Genomic DNA, 11,200 nt, shown 5'->3' with positions numbered 1-11,200 from the left:
CCTACCTTTTTTTTTTTTATACACTCTTCACTTGGGATCCAGGATACCACACAGTATTTTATTCTTACATTACTAAATTCTCTTTCTTGTTTTTTTTTTTTTTAATGTTAGGATTTCTAGTTGTCTTGTGGTTTTTAATAAAACAGTGCTGCAGGATTCAGTCTTCGATTTTTGATACTCAATTGCTTTGGTTATCTCATCTATTCTCATGGAGAAATCAGATATCTTATAGGCAGCTTGAATTCACTATATTTCAGAAAAAAAATTTGGTTTCCTCCCTAAACCTGCCATTCTCATTATCTTTTCCATCTCAACAAATTGTAGAACCATTGTTCCAGTAGATAAGGCCACATAGAAATTAGAGACGGGGGAGGGATATCACTTCTTAGCTTACACTCAGTCTGTATGCTAGGGCTAATTAGTCACTGTATATATGATTGTATTTGAGTAGGAAACATGTTTAGGGAACACTAGGTTGGAATTTTCATTTTTTTTTTTTACTAAGGATAAGGCTTTCCAAAACTGTAATTTTTGTTACTTGAATAAATCAATACCAAAGATATAAACATTAGCCTCTGATATCAGGAAATTCTAACTGAAGGCACGAGATGGATGAGTGAAAACCCCAAGAAGTGATAGAAATGGATCATAAATGAAAGGTGCCATATTTAGGGACAGGGAACATGTATGCATCTGGATAGGTTGTTCTCCTATCCACCACCAGAGAAGTCCTTTGTTGAATGAAGTGTGAGCTCTGTGTTGGCATTTGTGATAATTCATAAATAAGGTGAGCCAGAAATAAAAAAAATATTCTCACATTATCAGGATTCCAGGGTTGGGGGCAATTTTTGTGACCAAATGCTAGTATAAGGCGAGAACAAAGTTCTAAGTCAGCTGTGAAGGACTTCCTTTGAAATTGGATGCATTTTGCAGCTGGCTGCCTAGATCACACTCAGAGACCTGTCTGAAATTTTGACATATTTTTAACATTTCAGTAGGCAACAAGACAGCAGGGAAGGGTCTCAAAGCATTTGGGATAATTTACTTCCTTTATTTAGACTACTATCAGAATTAGTAATACATCACTCTTTGTGACAATATTTGACACTATGAGAATTTTGAGATCAAATTGTGTTCTTTAGGTCTTAACAACTCTATAGAACAAAGAATATGTTTTCACAGGAGTTAGGAGCCTCCTTTGGATACTACACTGATGCCTTTTCCCAAGTGGAGTCTATCATGACAGCTTTCTCCATTAAATTATGGCTGGAGGCAGACGATAATGCCTGCTGTGTTGGAATGTTCCAGCATAGCCCACTGAGAGCACTAGTAATGAACAAGGAATGGTACTTGTGCCAGTTTTGTTGCAGTTTGCAGACAATCACAGAGATGAAGTTGTCTTGTTGGTATTTTGAATGAGTGTAGGGAATGATTCAAAATATTTTTACAATCGGCATTCACAAGATGGATTATTAATTTAATCATCTTCCATAATAGCCAAACCAATGAAAAATAGGCCATTTCCTTTGTATTATGAATTAATGATCTGGGGTAAGATAACCAGGATGATGTTGAAAACTACAGATAATTCTATCAGCAACTTGAAGAAGAAAAATATACCTTTCAAAATGTGGTGGAAGTAAATAAATTTGTCACAAATGTTAGTGTGCTCATGCTTTCATATATTTTTTTTAATTATACTTGTTTTCATTGTATTTGAAAGACAGAGACAGAGACAGAGACAGAAACTTTCCATGCCACTGGTTCTCTCCCCTAATGCCCATAATAGCTAAGATTGTGCCAAGGTGAAGCCAGGAGCATGGAACTCCATCCAGGTCTCCCAACTATTTGAGCCATTATCTGCTGCCTCTTGGGTAGCAGAAAGCTGGAGTCAAAAGCAAATTGGCCAGGACTCATTCCCAGACCTTCATATATGGAATTCAGGCATCTCAATCAGTGCCCAGTATTTTTTACATTTCTAAAAATGTTATTGAATAATAGAGAATTTTCAGTGAAATATTCTTTTACTGTCCAACAGGAAAACAAATATTTCATGTCCACATTAAACATCATCATTTTCTTTGAGGAAAGTATGGTTGTCCTCTTCAAACTGTATCTATGGAATGCATAAAATCTATTCTCTTTATATTGATAAAAAATAAAAATTCTATGCTCAGATAAGCTATATTTTTGTGTAAGAGTGAAATAAATAATTTTTGGATAAATAAAAATATAATTATTACTACACTAGTTTAATAACTTCATAGATTATTATAACTCAGAAAAGACAAATATACTGGTTAGTGAAAGCTTACAGGCAATATGCCTCTTCTTGTGAAACTGGCTTTCTTGTAATATGCTCTCTCATAATTAAAGAATTAATTAGATTCATAATACCTTTTTAGGTTAGTCATCCTTATATTTTACCATTTTATACCTAATAGAGTTGAGCTCTGAAGAATCTAGTGTTACCGCATAACAAATCACAATGGTATATATTGGTATTATTGTGTGTTTGTGTTTTGTGAGGTTATTTCATTATATTATAATTTTAAGGTTACCCTCCAAGAAAGAGAAAGATAATGCTCTCAGTGTAATTTCTAGGACTCAGTATGTGGCTTTAGGTATGGTAAGTTTAGGTAGTCTGCTGCTCCCTTGCCTGCAAAGGAACGACACTGTTCGCAGCTTATCGGTCTTCAGCAGACTTTTAATGGGAAAATAACAGGGACAGAGAAAGAATGAAGGGAGGAGAGTGGACAGGAAAGCCCCCTCCTTCCTCAGCACACAGCTTATATACAAAATCTGGCCAATTGCAAGCGGTCTCAAGTCCATGCACGGAACACTCCAATCCGCTGTCTGTTCACGCAGTGTGCACGCGTCCTTGGGCCAATCAGATGAGGTGTCACGCAGCAGGCAGGCTCACCGTGCGGTCCCCGGCGCCATCTTGTTGTTTACAACATTCTCAACTCCTCTGGAACGTCCCGACCATGGGAAAGCATTGCCCTAACCGAAACTAGCAACATTCGCCTTGTGATAAAGACACAGCAACAGCTATCAGACCGACCTTGACGTGGGGGCTCCATGGCTGCGCATCCCATGGAGTCCCACATCTCCCCCTTCTTTATTATTTAAGTGGCATGGAAACATGCTTGTCTTGGGTACCCAATGGTGCGCTACCTGCTTACCCATCATGGAGGTAATAGGAAGCCTGTCCTACCCTCTGTCTTAGGTTGCTAGGAGCGCCCATCAGTGTTTACCCGTCTTTGACTACCGCTCCATCATGCTAAGCCATACTTTTTTATTGGGGTGAGATCGCAAGGTGGTCAGCATAGCCTGTTGGATTATCAAGTTGGTATTCTGCTGACGGAGTGCTAAGGCTCTGATCCATCTGGCGATGAAGGCAAGGCCCAGTAGTACCATGACAAACAAGCAACCGATAGTGACCCATTCTTTAACTTGAGCCCTGTCTTAGGTAGGTACAGGATGTGGAGTGTCTTACCCGTTTTTGAGTACCATTAAAATGAGAGATGAATCATACAGCCAAATATCAATTATTTTTGATTACAAAGGAGGTTTGGTATGAAGTTTTAAGTGATGAATGTCAGTCCATACAGACTGTAGTGAAGATAGCACACATTGTAGAACACACGGAAAACATCCCATACAAAGTATGAAAAACAGTAACAATCCAGCCCACATTAATAACCAATGAATCCATTGAAACCCTTCAAATGTTAGTGGGTTAGTAACAAACATATGTTGCATTTTACTCTTAAGTTTATCAATAACAGACTCGATATATGGCATTGTTAGTAATGTTAAAACAACATTTCCCTGGAACAGATTTACAGCTTATATGATCTTTTAACAGCAAATAATCGATAGCTGCTCGGTTTAGGAGTACTCCTGAACGAACTTGATCCAATTCTTCAGCTATATTGGATAGCGCAGTAGCAGTACAATTGATTGTTTTGGTCACCAAACATGTAAGCCTTCGTAGTCCACAATTATTTCCATAAGCCAATCCAGGAACTCCCACTAGCTGTATAGCCATGGTGAAAGCAGGTCTCCAATTAAGATGACATCATCATCACAGTTCTCAGGTAATGAGCATCGCTGTCGTGCCTTTGGTAATACAGATGTTAGCATCGGGGCCACACGGCCCAATGAGCAGTTGCGAAAATCATTAGGGGCTAACAATGTAAAAGCAAATTGGTTGCATAAAAATACACATCCCTTAAGAGCCCATGTCCCATACCAGTACTGGATCAGGTCCATTCCATTGATTGGTGATAGGATCCTTCCATTTTACCATTGTTCTTACCCCAGCTGTTTGTGGATGCCACTGTTGATCAGCTGCAAAACGACCATCTTTATCCAATGTGAAAAAATTTAAAATGAATAAAGCACATGAGAGCCATTTGTTATGAGAATGGGCAAGAACCCTAAACTCCCCCTTTGGTTTATATTATTAAAATATTGTTTTAAAGTGTTATGTGTACGTATAATAATGTTTTGACCCTGAGGATTATAAGGAATGTCAGTAACATGAGATAGAAAAAAGTTACACAAAAATTTCTAAAAGAGGCAGAAATATAAGTAGGTCCATTATCCGTTTTAATCTGCTTTGGAGTTCCTAGGGAAGCAAAAGCTTGTAAGCAACAGGCAATAACATGTCTTGTAGCTTTACCTGTATGTAAGGAAACAAAAATAAATTTAAAACAAGCATCAATAGACACATGTATATATGTTTGTTTACCAAATTCCATGAAGTGGGTGATATCCATTTGCCATAGTTGATTGGGGGAATAAATTACGAGGATTAATTTGAAAGTGAGGTTTTGGTAATTGGATGGAGCAAGTAGAACAGAATTTTACAATTTGTCAAGCTTGTTCTTGAGTAATATTATGTTTTTTTTTTCTTTGCATTGATTTTTTTTTCTAAAAATACCATAATTTGTTTATTTTTATCACAATGGACATTTGATTTAGGTTGTATTTACTAATTGTTTAAACCACATTGCTGTGGACAGTCTTTTTTTTTAAAAAACTTTTATTTAATGCATATAATTTTCCAAAGTACGACTTATGGATTACAATGGCTTCCCCCCCCATACCGTCCCTCCCACCCACAACCCTCCCCTTTCCCACTCCCTCTCCCCTTCCATTCAATATTATGTTTTAAGCGTAATGTATGAGCATTTAAATGATGTAAAACGGCATCTTTTGTTGCTGTATTAATAGAATATATGCATAGAGCAGACTCTGCCAAATGATTACCCTCTACCAATGGTTCAGGAAGATTGGAATGTGCTCGAATATGACCTATAAAGAAAGGACAAGTATGCTGTCGAATGACAGTGCAAATGCGAGAAAACAAAGGAGAAGCAGCTGAGGATCCAGGAAGGAATGAACACGTTTCCAATTGAGGCACCAATAGGAACACATATTTGCTATTGGTGTATATGTTAACCGCCACATCCAAAGTAGACTGCAATGCAAGTGCAACAGCAGCTAATTTAACTAGCTGTAGAGATGAAAAAGAGGTGTTAATAACCGTACGGTGACCATCACAAATTACAGAAGCTTGACCTCCTTTTAGGGTATTGAATAAAGGTTTAACGTCTCCTGTTGTGAGGTGGAGATGTGCAGAAAGCCAATTAATATTCCCTAGAAGTTTTTGAAACTTATTTGAAGTCTGTAAAGAATCCAATTGTAAGGTGACTTTTTGTGGAAGTATTTTTCATGGGTACAATTGGAAGCCTAGATATTGACAAGGATATTGAAGTTGCATTTTCTCAGGGGCTATGATAAGACCAAAAGCAGATAATTGCTCTCTTATTACTGTCAGACATTGTATCACCAAAAATTCCTCGGGTCCAGCTATTAAAATATCATTTATATAGTGTATAATATATAAATTGCTATATTTTTTGCAAATTTTTTGAAGAGCAGCATCAATGAATTGTTGGCACAAAGTAAGGCTATTAGCCATTTTTTGAGGTAAGATCCTCCATTGGCATCTTTGTATAGGTTTTTTAAAATTTACTGATGGAACACTGAAAGCAAATCAGGGACAATATTCTGGATGTAAAGGTATAGTATAAAAATAATTTTTAAATCTATTATTGCAATATAAGAGTCCTTTGGAATTGCAGTAGGCAATGGTAAACCTGGTTGTAAAGCCCCCATAATTTTTACAGTAGCATTAACAGCCCTAAGGCCTTGAAGCAATCGCTATCTCCCAGATTTCTGTCTGATAACAAAAATAGGAGTATTTCAAGGAGAATTAGAAGGAACGATATGTCCTGCTGTTAATTGTTCTTCCACTAATATCTGTGCAGCATTTATCTTTTCCTGTAGTAAAGGACACTGATTCACCCACATGGGATTATCTGATTTTTATTTTATTTTATTTTTTGCATGGGGCACAGACTGACCAGTAGCCATCAAGGGAAACCCAAGCCTCTCTGGTCATGATTAACAGTTAAAGTAACTGGAGATGCGATGCTTTGTTGTTGTTTGTCTAAACCCTTACCTGGCAAATGACCTTGTTGAAGTATGTTAATGGCAATAATCTTATTTGGACTGTGTATTAAAGCCCCCATTTGAGTTAGAATATCACGTCTCCAGAAATTAACAAGTAACGCAGCCAAAATATAGGGGCGACAGGCTCCAGTATTACCTGTTTTATCCTCCCATTGTAGCAATTTGGAACTTTGTGTTAATCTTTGACTCCGACCAATACCTTGCAATTGAGTTATGGTAATTTTCTTTTTCCAATTTGTGGGCCAGCTTGCTGCTGAAATAACAGAGACACCAGCTCCAGTATCTAAAAGACCACTGAATAACTTTTTATTTAATTTTAAGAAAAATTTGGGTCGGTCCTTAGTTATGGGTTGTATTTAATAAGCATTAGAAGATCCAAAACCATTATTTTCTCTTTTATTTAAAAAAGACCTACCAATTGAAGAGAAGGGGAACAGAATCAAGTGAGCAATGCATTGTTCTGGAGTTAAAGTTACATTATTGGCTTGAGTCATAATTTTTATCTCACCAGTAAAGTCAGTGTTTATAACTCCAGGAAAAACCTGTAACCCTTTCATAGTTATACTACTTCTACCCAGTAGGAGACCAAAAATCCTAGTTGGCAAAGGACCAAAAATCCCAGTAGGGAGGCCTTGTGGGCCCATCTCAGGGGTCAATACTGTATAGGAGGTGGCACTGAGGTCTAGTCCTGTACTACCCTCTATGGCTCCGTGGAGAAAATTGACAGATTTAGGGTGTTCTGTTGAGGAACAAATGTCATCATCCCCAAAATTTGTTGGGGTGGGGCCTGGGGCCAGCCCCGCTTCTAGTTATTTGAACTGTATTTATTTAATGAAATTTTTTTTATCAGTTTTGGAGTGACATTTATTGGCCCAATGCCTTTCCCTTTAGCACCAGGGGCAAATCCCAGGAGGAGGGGCTTTTTTGATGTTTGACTTTTGGACAATATTTGTACATGTCCCTGCTGCCCACATTGATAGCACCCTCATTTATCAGGCATAGTCCTTCTTGTTGATTTTTGTAATGACATACCAAGCAGAGTGGCAGGTCCTGAATGTTCTGTTTTTTAAATTAATTTATTTTGTTAATTTTTTATTAAAGGGACTGTTACAGAACACCTCAGCCACAATAGCCAATTGATTCATATCTGCGTTGTACTTATGTTTTGTAGAATTTGCAGTACTATGGGCAGTACTAGGCAATCTTTACACAGCACCAGAAAAGGATCCATACTGAGAATTAAGCATCATTAGTAATCATCATGGGCACGTTTAATGTTCAGCTTGACTGCATGTTCCCCCGGGATGGAGCAGCAGCAGCAGAGGCTTGCTCTGGCTCCCCCTTAAAGCCCCCAAGGACAAGGGTGGCTCATTGCCAAGATGTTAGGCAAGCAGTGCGTCCCGTCCCGGATCTTGGCCAGAGAGCCGAGACACGAAGCATGCCCACCTGTTTATCAGAAAACATTCCTTTATCCCCCTCCCCGGGAGCTGGCCAGGCTCCCAAGGAGCAGGAGAAGGTCATCCGGCAGACAAGTTACTTGTTTATCAGAGCCAAACAAAGACACAAGCCTCTCCATCCCAAAAATCTGTCCTTACATTTGGCCTTAGAGTTGCACCAAGGTATAGGCATAATTAATACATCATACGAATATAATACAAATTTTCTATACAAATATACATCCAGCAATCAAACACAATAATATTCAATATGTTTTAAGGATAAATTGAAACATATCTGAGGGAACTAGCCTCTTATTATCAGTAATTATTACATTTCTGCAGGTGTGTGGAATCTTAACTACTTGCGGCATATTTTGACTTACATTTTTTTTTTTAAAGCAAACCAAGCATAATCTGCTCAAGCATTCCTATCAATAATAGGGGTAGAGTTAGTACATAAAACAAAAACAAAATGGGTACTCCGGATACTTTGTCACCACAATTTCTCATTTCACATAGTAAGATTAACTTTATAACAGGTAACATTTACTTCAAATGAAATATTTAAATACAAGGTGACGGCTGTCCAGTGTACACTGATCTATATTTTTTACTCCCAGTGTTTCTTATCCACAACACCCTCTTCAGCAAACCAAGGACTAATTGTTTCAACAGCACTGATAAACTGCTCTACAGTTTGTTTCTTTAACCCTACTCTCTACATCTGCAACAAAGTTTTCACAGCCTTTGTCACGGCTTGCTTTGTTTCTTTAAATGCACATTTAAGTTTTCTCTGAGGAAATCCCAATGTTGCTTATTCACGACTCCTTTTGCGAACCAAGGACTGACTATTTTTATAGCATTAATGAACTGTTCTATGGCTCGCCTTTTTTAACCCTATTCCCTGCGTCTGTAATGGAGTCTTTATAGCTTTTTCTTTTTTTTCTAGGGGCCGATTTAGGGAGAGTCAATGGACGATACCGCAGCGGCGGTTCGTCCTCTAAGGACAAATTTGCTAGCCTAGTCAAACTGGGATATAAATGAGACGGCCCCCTCGAGCGCAGGGGCGCACTCGATGGGGGATGGTCCTTCACTGAATTTTCCTCTGTCTCATCCGGTGGTGGTCCCTACAGGGACCTTTGTCTGTCTGTTTTCTGTCCCACTGACTACCACAGTCACTAGACTGACTATCATGCCGAGACTCCTCCTGAACCTTCTCTAGGAGCTCGCATGCTTCATCAAGTAAAAGCCCTATGCTCTCAGTGGGGTTCTTAAGTGTCTTTTCAATGAGTTGCCATAATCTAAGTATTTCTGCCGGCTCTCTGGCTGCTCTCAACTGTCTCCCTACTCTCCGCCACTGTTGCTCATCTAATTGGCCACCTTCCACAAACCGTGGTGACGTCTTGGCAACGGCCCTAGTGAATGCACATACTGTGGCCGCCTTAACGGGCGTCCCCACAGCTTTTAACAAGCAGCTCAACAGCATGTGCAACCTAGTGGTGGACGGAGTATTGTCCATTTGGAGGTAAAAAGGAAGTTTCTGAGTATTGTCCATTTGGAGGTAAAAAGGAAGTCTCTGCCTATTTCCTGGCGTTTCTGAACACTTTGTACTCCCGCCTTTTAAGGGATTCCTTTACCCTTTTTTCTGGCGCTTAATTTCCCCGTCTTTCCTCGATGGAACCGCGGTTTCTATTCTTTCCCCAGCTGGATTTCCGTGCACTCGCACGCTTACCTTTTGTTCCTTACCTATTCCTGCGTGTAGAAAGTGGTCCGGATCCGAGTCACGGCACCACTTGCCGCTCCCTTGCCCGCAAAGGAACGACACTGTTCGCAGCTTATCGGTCTTCAGTAGACTTTTAATGGGAAAATAACAGTGACAGAGAAAGAATGAAAGGAGGAGAGTGGACAGAAAAGCCCCCTCCTTCCTCAGCACACAGCTTATATACAAAATCTGGCCAATTGCAAGCGGTCTCAAGTCCATGCACGGAACACTCCAATCCACTGTCTGTTCACGCAGTGTGCATGCGTCCTCGGGCCAATCAGATGAGGTGTCATGTAGCAGGCAGGCTCACCGCGCGGTCCCCAGCGCCATCTTGTTGTTTACAACATTCTCAACTCCTCTGGAAAGTCCCGACTGTGGGAAAGCATTGCCCTAACCGAAACTAGCAACATTCGCCTTGTGATAAAGACACAGCAACAGCTATCAGACCGACCTTGACGTGGGGGCTCCATGGCTGCGCATCCCATGGAGTCCCACAGTAGTCCAAATGAAGTTGGCAGAACATCTTGAGAGCAGTTTTGAAATAGTTGTTTCAAAAATATCCTTAAGGAAAGGAGCAAGAATTTCCTCAAGGGAGAAATATTTCCAAATAAATATTACTGGATAGATTGTCTTAAGTCTTAGATCCAGGGCTCAAGTCCCAGCTGTATCAATAACTTCTTATGTGACTTTGAGTAGCTCACCAAACCTCTAGGATTTCACTTAGCACTAAAATCAGAGAATGCATAGATTCTATGCAATACACAATGACATTCCAGAAGGCTGGCTTGAAGGTATACTGACAGTTAATCTGGATAATTAGTTTTAGTCTAAGTACTCTGGGAACTTAAGCCAATACACTTTCATCTTCTTTTTTTACTGTTTTCCCTCATATAAATTTATTTAGCTTACCTCGTGGTTCTTGACCCACACTGTCCTGATTGGTCTAGAAATATATACTGCTATTTTCTAATTTTTAGTAAAATTTACCTTTCTAGACACTTTGCAATTAGTGGTGCTTCCTCCTGTGGTTGATGATCTTATTGCCACACATACTAGCACTGACACAGAATTGGAAGAAATCCCATTGATTTAGCCCACTTGAATCCATTATCAAGGGTTTTTAAGGGTTATATAACCCAGTTCCTCCTTGTTATATTCCCCTGTTACAAATTAACCATCTGCTTGGTAGAAGATGATTTCTAACTGTTTGTCATAACAGTGGCCTTAGTGCCAAAAGTTGGTTCCCATGGAAATGGTTTAAAACATGCATTAAGCTCTGAGAATATCTGTGTTTTCTCAATTTCAGGGCTTCCATTGTGTTCAATAACTTCAAAGTCCCTGTTTTACTGACAATTACATATTTTTTACCTGTTTGAAATACTACAAGAATGAGTGCGGGTGATGGGGGCATGGATCTACTATAGTGATTTATACATTTCCAGGCGTATAA

The 11,200-nt window shown here is 39.2% G+C and overlaps 1 long non-coding RNA gene across 2 annotated transcripts; it reads right to left on the bottom strand.

The window, feature by feature from the left end:
- Positions 1 to 2,689: 2,689 nt before the first annotated feature.
- LOC138847584 (uncharacterized) lies at positions 2,690 to 9,979 on the bottom strand. Of its 2 annotated transcripts, none has more exons than XR_011385468.1 (3): positions 9,735 to 9,979; positions 6,686 to 6,802; positions 2,690 to 4,690 (listed from the first exon to the last, which is right to left on the bottom strand). It is a non-coding gene; the product is annotated as an uncharacterized lncRNA (long non-coding RNA). The 2 variants fall into 2 exon arrangements; XR_011385469.1 differs by having other exon boundaries at positions 9,721 to 9,973.
- Between the last annotated feature and the right edge of the window lie 1,221 nt (positions 9,980 to 11,200).

The sequence above is a fragment of the Oryctolagus cuniculus genome, chromosome X (assembly GCF_964237555.1).
Source record: "Oryctolagus cuniculus chromosome X, mOryCun1.1, whole genome shotgun sequence".
NCBI classification, from domain to species: Eukaryota; Metazoa; Chordata; class Mammalia; order Lagomorpha; family Leporidae; genus Oryctolagus; species Oryctolagus cuniculus.
This window is presented reverse-complemented; position numbering and strand designations above follow the sequence as displayed.